A 9527-nucleotide genomic window follows, 5' to 3' on the forward strand; every position below is an offset into this window, starting at 1 on the left:
AGGCCTAATTTTGATAAAAATGCAGGACTTACCCCTTGCAATTTTTTCAATTTAAGGCCTAATTTTGATTTAAATGCTGGACTTACCCCTTGCCATTTTTTTCGATTTTAGGTCAATTATTTTGATGAAAATGCTGGACTAACTCCTTGCCATTTTTTCAATTTAAGGCCTAATTTTGATAAAAATGCTGGAGTTACCCCTTGCCATTTTTTCAATTTAAGGCCTAATTTTGATAAAAATGCTGGAGTTACCCCTTGCCATTTTTTCAATTTAAGGCCTAATTTTGATGAAAATGCTGGACTTACCCCTTGCCATTTTTTCAATTTAAAGCCTAATTTTGATCAAAATGCTGGACTTACCCCTTGCCATTTTTTCAATTTAAGGCCTAATTTTGATGAAAATGCTGGACTTACCCCTTGCCATTTTTTCAATTTTAGGCCTAATTTTGATGAAAATGCTGGACTTACCCTTTGCAATTTTTTTCAGTTTTAGGTCAATTATTTTGATGAAAATGCTGCACTTACCCCTTGCCATTTTTTCAAATTTAGCCTAAATTTTTATGGAAATGCTGGACTAACCCCTTGCCATTTTTAAATTTTAGGCCTTATTTTGATGAAAATGCTGGACTTACCCCTTGCCTTTTTTCAATTTTAGGCCTAATTTTGATAAAAATGCTGGACTAACCCCTTGCCATTTTTTCAATTTAAGGCCTAATTTTGATCAAAATGCTGGACTTACCCCTTGCCATTTTTTCAATTTAAGGCCTAATTTTGATGGAAATGCTGGACTAACCCCTTGCCATTTTTCAATTTAAGGCCTAATTTTTATGAAAATGCTGGAATTACCCTTTGGCATTTTTTCAATTTTAGCCTAAATTTTTATGGAAATACTGGACTAACCCCTTACCATTTTTTCAATTTAAGGCCTAATTTTGATGAAAATGCTGGACTTACCCCTTTCCATTTTTTTCGATTTTAGGCATTATTTTGATGAAAATGCTGGACTTACCCCTTGCCTTTTTTTCAATTTTTGGCCTAATTTTGATGAAAATGCTGCACTTAACCCTTGCAATGTTTTCAATTTTAGGCCTAATTTTGATGAAAATGCTGTACTTACCACTTGCCATTTTTTCCATTTAAGGCCTATTTTTGATGAAAATGCTGGACTTACCCCTTGCAATTTTTTCAACTTTAGGCCATATTTTGATGAAAATGCTGGACTTACCCCTTGCCGTCGATTTAGTTAAAGGCCCCATTATGGTGAAAATGCTCGACTTACCTCTCGCCTTTTTTTCAATTTAGTGCTGAAATTGCCCTTTGCATTTTTTTGTAATTTTAGGCCTCATTATGAGGAAAATGCTGGACTTACCCCTTGCCATTTTTCCAATTTTAGGCCTAATTTTGATGAAAGTGCTGAAATTACCCTTTGCTTTTTTTTATTTTATGCCTATTTTTGATGAAAATGCTGGTCTTACCCATTGCCATTTTGTGCCTAATATTGATGAAAAACTTACCCCTTACCGTTTTTCCAATGTTGGGCCTTTTTCCCCATATTTACTTGTTTCTGGTATTCAGCTAATGTTTGTTTATCATGAAAATCACGCGGAAATTTGGTTGGTAATTCTGTTTTTATCTATGGAGAAGTATCCTGCTCAGCAAATTGCTGGCTTGAGCAGCTCTATAAAATTGGGCCTTGAGTTTGGGTCCGTTGAACTACACGCCAAGGTATAAATACCGTTCCCGAATCTACTTCTCAAGTAAGTGACCCAAACGTTCATCTTTTTTAAACCCATTGAACAAATCAAACCAGTAGCCATGATGACTGCGGTATGGCAGGAAGTTCGGTTCCTGGAAGTTCTGTGCAACGAACTGTGTACAAACTTTTCCTGATAGCGCCCTCTTTTTGAATCATCCTCCTTCAGTCCATGTTCATTTCCCTTCCCTTATGAACATGGATTGGCTACACATTATGTTCTATAGCGCCCTCTGTTGAAAGATTCTGCTTCAGCCCACGTTAATGGGCTACAATAATCATCCAACATTAAAGGCAGTGGACACTATTGGTAATTACTCAAAATAATTATCAGCATAAAACCTTTCTTGGTGACGAGTAATGGGGAGAGGTTGATGGTATAAAACATTGTGAGAAATGGCTCCCTCTGAAGTGCCATAGTTTTTGAGAAAGAAGTAATTTTCCACGAATTTGATTTCAAGACCTCAAGTTTAGAACTTGAGGTCTCGAAATCAACCATCTAAACGCACACAACTTCGTGTGACAAGGGTGTTTTTTCTTTCATTATTATCTCGCAAGTTCGATGACCGACTGAGCTCAAATTTTAACAGGTTTGTTATTTTATGCATTTATGTTGAGACACACCAACTGTGAAGACTAGTCTTTGACAATTACCAATAGTGTCCAGTGCCTTTAAATGAAATCATCACATCACATGACATTCACAGCTATTTGCAGTCGAGAGCGAATACAAAAGCCCACTCTGCAGTAGAGTAGTCAGTCCGTTCGTCTCTTTATACTCGTCCACATTTCTCTTAAACACTAGAAATGTAAAATTGTTTCAGTACAAAACATTAATGAAAATCGACAGAAAACTGCTCGGTGGAGAGCAAACAGGGTAGGCCCCTACGCCGTTATTTATGAGTGAGGAGGAGGTTCCAATAAAAGCACTTGTGTGGCTTTTTGTTCACCGTTGGAACCTGTCCGAATAAAAAGGCTTAAACTTAAGTTCTCATTTCCGACCGACTGTGGTCAGCTTTCGGTCACTTGTCAAAAACTATCAACGAGATCCTTAAAATGAAATAAGTAACACGATATTTAAATGACTCAATGCAAAACTTGCAAGTATCAAAACAAAACATGAAAAAATAATAATTATCTTGAAAACAATCACAGCATTCTGATGAAAACATTGAATCTTTAAAGGCAGTGGACACTATTGGGTATTGTCAAAGACTAGCCTTCACAATTGGTGTATCTCAACATATGCATAAAATAACAAACCTGTGAAAATTTGAGCTCACTTGGTCGTCAAAGTTGCGAGATAATAATGAAAGCAAAACACCCTTTTCACACGAAGTTGTGTGCGTTTAGATGGTTGATTTCGAGACCTCAAGTTCTAAATCTGAGGTCTCGAAATCAAATTCGTGGAAAATTACTTCTTTCTCGAAAACTTTTTCACTTCAGAAGGAGTCGTTTCTCACACTGTTTTATACCATCAACCTCTCCCATTACTCGTCACGAAGAAAAGTTTTATGCTAATAATAATTTTACGTAATTACCAATAGTGTCCACTGCCTTTAACCATCGGTTCTTTTAAGAACCACCACTTTAATGAAACAGAAATATCCACATGGTGTTACCTTAAACCTTCTTGGTGTTTCCACCGCGTGCAAAGTTTCATAATTCTACTAAAAAGGAATAGTTATTATTTTATGAACATTTTACGTTTTTGAAAAAAACTTTTAGGAATCGGTGGACCTTTACCAGCAGCACCACCACCCTATACTTTTAAACAAGCTTACCACAGCAAAACAATGGTCTAGGATGAGACCGATTGAGCCGAGTGAATCACAGAAACATTTTTCCCCACGAAATCGTTTTCATCGGAACTAAAGCAATCTTTGGATAAACATTACATTATTGATCAGACGAGAAATTTGATCAATATGATAGCGGTTCTCGGGTGATAGCGAGCAGTTCTCGGGTGATAGCAGTTCGTGGTTGATAGCGCGTTGGAGGTGATAGCGCGCCCTCTTGTGACAAATACAGGAGAGTCTTGAAACAAGACTAGATCTACCCTAACGCATTACTTATGTTATCTTGGTTAGAGTGTCGATAATAGTAAAATATAGTTCGTTTCGAAACATTGATTAATGATTTGACGTATGTAATTGTTTACTTATATATTTATGGAAAGCTGGATTTTTACAAGGGGTAACAAACTCAAAAGGAAAAGACAATTTTAAATAGAATGGGCTTAGAATGACTTCCCCCGACCAAGCGACCGAGCGACCAAACAACCAACTGACCCTGTCAAAATAAGATGCTGCCATTAGGTCTGCCAAACACATTTAAAAAAATAGTTTCCAAGCTAGCTGGAACTTGCAGTAAGATTGCGCCCTCTTTCATATTATTGTCTTGAACTAAAATCATTTAAATTTTGAAGTCAACAGAGGGGGCATCACACTAAAAATTGCGTTTCTCTCCGTTTCGTTCGTGGCTATGTGTAGGCCTAGGTGATTAAGTTAGTCCCTGGCATCACAAGCAGAATTAATAAAAGAAATGAAGGTTTTAGAGAGAAAGAGTTAGGACTAGTCCAGACTAATAGGAGATACTAAAATCGTAATACTAGTCCTAAGTTAGGACGAGTAACTCGTCCTAATTCGATATAAGACTAGTCTAAAGCCATTGGACCCTTTCGGTACAGAAAAAAAAAAAAAAGTTCACAGATTTACAAATAATTTACAGGATTTACAGAAGGTAATGGTGAAAGACTTCTCTTGAAATATTAGTCCATGAAATGCTTTACTTTTTGAGAAAACGAGAATTACGGATTTGTTATAAACACATGTCATGACACGGCGAAACGCGCGAAAACAGGAGTGGGTTTTCCCGTTATTTTCTCCCGACTCCGATGTCCGATTGAGCCTAAATTTCCACAGGATTGTTATTTTATATATAAGTTGTGATACACGAAGTGTGGGACTTGGACAATGCTGTTTACCGAAAGTGTATAATGGCTTAACTCTGTGTGATATCCACCCCCGGGTTCTTGCCTCCCTTCAAAAGATCGTGATAGGGGTGCCAGGAGAAAAAAAATATGGTACCTCTTATACTTGACTGTATAATGTAGAAACCACGACGTGGTTTGATTAACCGACCACCAATCCAAATGGGGAAAGGCCTAAAACCGGGTGTGTATGTGACTGACTAATTATTACAAGTCAAGTCGGACTCAGCGTCCCCTGGAATGGGAAAGGCGTAATCACAATTCACTTATACGAACTTATGCTGATTCTGGGATTTAGTGTTCCAACAACATGTTCCGTTTTTAAATAATACTTTGACACATTGATAGTTGGTATACCTACAATATCCCAAGTTTAAAAGAGACTAAAATAGTAAATAAAAATGGACTCTGTCATAAATCAAAACTACTCAATCTTTTTGAAAATCAGATCAGTCAAAAAAACTAATCAGAACCCAAAATATAAAATGAGCAAATGAATGAATGAATGAATGAGTATGGGATGGGGTTGAATGCAACGGTTTGAATTATGGATGCAGTCAAATGAATGATGCATTCAGAAAAAAAAGACTCTCACAAAAACTAAAATAATTCCTCGGTCTTTTTAACATTAGTACAGTCACAGAACCAAATTTGACATTTTAGAGCCAAAAGGTACGAACAACTTAGGGTTGAATGCAGCTGAAAATTGAATAATAAGTGCAGTCAAAGAAAAGATGAAGTCGGCGAATTGAGGGATTGAGCGAAGTAATAAAATATGAATGAAAGGGTCGATATCACGGGGACTTTTGTGACAATGCATGACTTTCTTTCCCCTCTGTACAATTTAAAGCTCACTTCGAGAAGCCAGAAATTGGTGTTTATTTACCAGCCTGTTAAGAAGCGAGTGACCTATTTCCAATAAATGACAAAAGAGGCATTCCGGCTATCAAAGTAACCACATGAAATGAATTTGCTATTATCTGGATTAATTTGGGTTGTCATAAATTTCAAGGAACGCTGATTGATTTCTCCGCATTTGGTAATTTGCTGATCTCATCTTCACTTTATGAAGTAAACTAATCTAACATATTTGGCATACAACAGATGCTATACAAAAAGTACCTTCAGCATTTTATGAACCTCTTTGGTTTTTTTCTTTTCTTTTAAAGACACTAGACACTCACACTATTGGTAATTGTCAAAGACCAGTCTTCACACTTGCTGTATCTCAACATATGCATAAAATTACGAACCTGTAAAAATTTGGGCTCAATCGGTCGTCGAAGTTGCAAGATAATAATATATTTAAAAAAAAAACACCCTTGTCACACGAAGTTGTGTGCTTTCAGATGCTTGATTTAGAGACTTCAAAGTCTAAATCTAAGTTCGTGGAAAAATAATTCTTTCTCAAAAAGTACTACACTTCAGAGGGGCGGTTTCTCGCAATGTTTTATACTACCAACCTCTCCCCATTACTTGTTACCAAGTAAGGTTTCATGCTAATCATTATTTTGAGTAATTACCAATAGTGTTCACTGCCTTTCACGTTTGCGTATAATATATACAAAAGTTAAGTTTAGTATCTGGTTTAGTGACACAGGTATTTTTAAAACGTTTTTCTTTAGCAATAGGGCCTACTTTTTAAAGGCAAACTTGTATATATTAATTACTTTCTTTCCTTTAATTTGTAAATAAGTTTTGGAGTGTTTTGTTTGTGAATGATGAGATATTTTTGAGTGTGAATAAACGGAGTCGTATAACTCCAATCAAGAGAAAACGAATTAAAAATAATGTTTGGTGATATCGATTCAAATAAAAACTACAATTATTGACAATTGAAAAATGTAACTGACCAACTTCGTCCAGAATAAACATCTGATTATGAAACTCTCACCAACTACTGATACTTGGGGGAAACTCTTCAATGCAGTACGTTGTAATAGTACACTTGGTGTTTATTTATCAACCTTGTGACCTGGTAAAGGGGCTTAAAATACTCTCATAGCAACCCATAGGAACTTCATGTTCTATAGTCTATAATATGGGTTAATTCGGGTCATCATTTTCAACGCACGCTGTTCTAAGTGACCAAAGGTTATAAAGGTTTACTCGAAGTCTAGACCAACTGAAAATTAATCTGTTCTCGAAGTCATGAACACGATGCTCGAAAGAAAATGCACTTGGACTCAAATTGTATGTATAAGGCCTTAAGTCGTTGCCAAAATACCACTTTCTTTCTGCTTTCCTTCATAATTATGAACTAACGGCAAAGTAAACACATGTTGGTTCTGAGAACCGCTCGACTGTTTTAATACTATATAAATGTAGATGTAACTCAAACAATAAACTAAGATGAGAGCATTTCATTCCAAAATGTCACACTTTCTTTAAATATCGTCGAAAATCGGGAGCGATTGTGCACGTGCACGCAGGAAGAATAATCCATAGTTGGAATACACAGTCTGTGTCACGTACCTGAACTTCATACTTTTTTTTCGGGGGGGGGGGGTGTCAAAAAAAGGTCGCGTTTTTGAGTAGTGCCGAAAATCCTGTGCGAATAGTGTATAGACGCATGCAGGAAGAACAGTCCAGAGTTGGAATACACAACTTGAGACACGTATGCACTTAAAAAATGTATCTTATTCTTTTTCATCATGCTCCTTTTTTTTTTTTTTTTGGGGGGGGGGGGTAAAAACTGAAATCTTTTCCGAAAAGTGGTCGCCGTTTTTTGAGTTTTTGAGTAGTGCCGGAAATCCACAGCGATTATGTGCACGCATGCAGGAAGAATAATCCATAGTTGGCAGACGCAACCTGAGTCACGTACGTTTCCAGTGACACTTTTAAAACGTTTCTAAGATTCACATTTTAGGGGATAAAAACTGACATCTCTTTCCATAACCACCTTACTCCGAGTTGAAATGGTTCTTATCAAATGTTTGGTACTATCGAAAGAGTGATAACCATTACGCGTTTTATCAAATTCAAGCTAATTTACCTTCCATTTAACGTAATGAACAATAGGAAGAAATGTATGGGAAAAGTCAAATTGAAGTTGATTCATTGATGATGTATTCTTTTTTATAAGACAAGGATCACACTCTCTATCGTCGAGATTGTCCCCAAATAAATGTTGTTTTACTTTATTTGACGTATTGCTTTTATGAAATAATGTGTCTTCTTCAACGAGTCTTTAAAAAAAATTCTCTCACAATGTAAATTAATCAATTATGTTGATTCAAAGTATCGTACAACCGAACGGTTTTAGCTATACATTGAGTTTTGTCCAGCAGCTGTTTATAGTGTGTATTATATATACAGTAAGAACAATAAGCAAGATAGTATAACATTCAAGAATCATTCATCAACATCTTCCAAACGGATGAACTCTTCAACTCACTAAGTGTGTACAAAGTCAATGATTTATGACATCATTCAGTGTGAACAACAACCACTGCACGATTCATGTGTCTATAAACATTGAGGTAGTGATTTAAAGCACATCACTTCGATCCATTTACCAATGGTCACACGTAGGCCTAGCCCGGGAGCATTGTTTTGTTTCTTCAAAATCGATTCACAAAAGGGAATCCTTCAAAACAAAATCAGGATTCCTTTTTTTTTTAAGATGGTAATTCTATACTACAGAAGAACAAAACATTGCACCCCGGGTGACCTCTCTGCTTACTGTAAGTCAACCCCCGTAGAGCGAAAGGTAGTGAGATCGCGTTAGTGAAAGTCACGTATGCCGTAACGGGTTTACCAAGGTCAAATCTGTCCTCCTTCATTATACCAATGAGGTGATGATGGATTGAGACGGGTACCAACAATTCCCGTCTCTAGCGTCTGGTGGAGAGACTACTTTTGACGTCGCATCAAAATAAAAAAAAACACAGACCGTGTATACGGCAACCAACTGGTTACAGCTTTACAGTTCTGAAATTATCTCAACTCATACACTATACGCCTCTCTTAATATTGTATTCATGAGGTACGTCACAATGCTAACCCAAAACGAGGCGATGGCGCAGCCACTGCAAGCGGTGGCGTTCGTGCGCCCATAGCCTCATTTTGGGTAAGAATTATGGCGTCATGCATAAATATTAAGAGAGGCGTATATACTGTGATATGTGGTTAAATCTGTCCTCTTTCATGACTATCGAGGAGATGGATTGAGGCGGATACCAACAATCCCCGTCTCTAGCGTCTGGAATAGAGACTAATAAGTGTTTTGATGTTGCATCAAAATACGGACTGTGTACACGTCAACGACCAACTGGTTACAGCTCCACAAGTCTGGAATGTTCTCAACTCATTCACTATAAAATGTGACGTTTTTTCAAGTCTGACCTCATTCATAGCCGTCGACTAAGAACGTCAGGAAGAAAGACTAGTTTTGACATCGCGTCAAAATAAAATTAAAATACGGACCGTGTACAGATCAACAACCAACTGGTTACAGCTCCACATGTCTGGATTTTTCCCCCAACACATGCACTATACTGTCAGGTGTTACTATATGACACCTTCCCTCGTTCGATTCACCTTCCCTCGTTCGATTCAACGATACCCTAGCTTAAAGACTTTCGGCGAAATCGGCATTTAGTTTGGTCGACCCCTTTGGTTATTCTGCTGATGGTTTGGACTGATAGCATCCTAAGTATCCTTTTCAACCTCGAACATCACTGGGGAAATGTATTCGACAACGTTAGCCAATGATGAGAGGATGATGTGGACACTACTACGTGAAGAGCTTCTCCGTACAGGGTTTCGGTAGTAGAGTCAC

Source organism: Asterias amurensis, chromosome 6 (assembly GCF_032118995.1).
Source record: "Asterias amurensis chromosome 6, ASM3211899v1".
Classification (NCBI taxonomy): domain Eukaryota; kingdom Metazoa; phylum Echinodermata; class Asteroidea; order Forcipulatida; family Asteriidae; genus Asterias; species Asterias amurensis.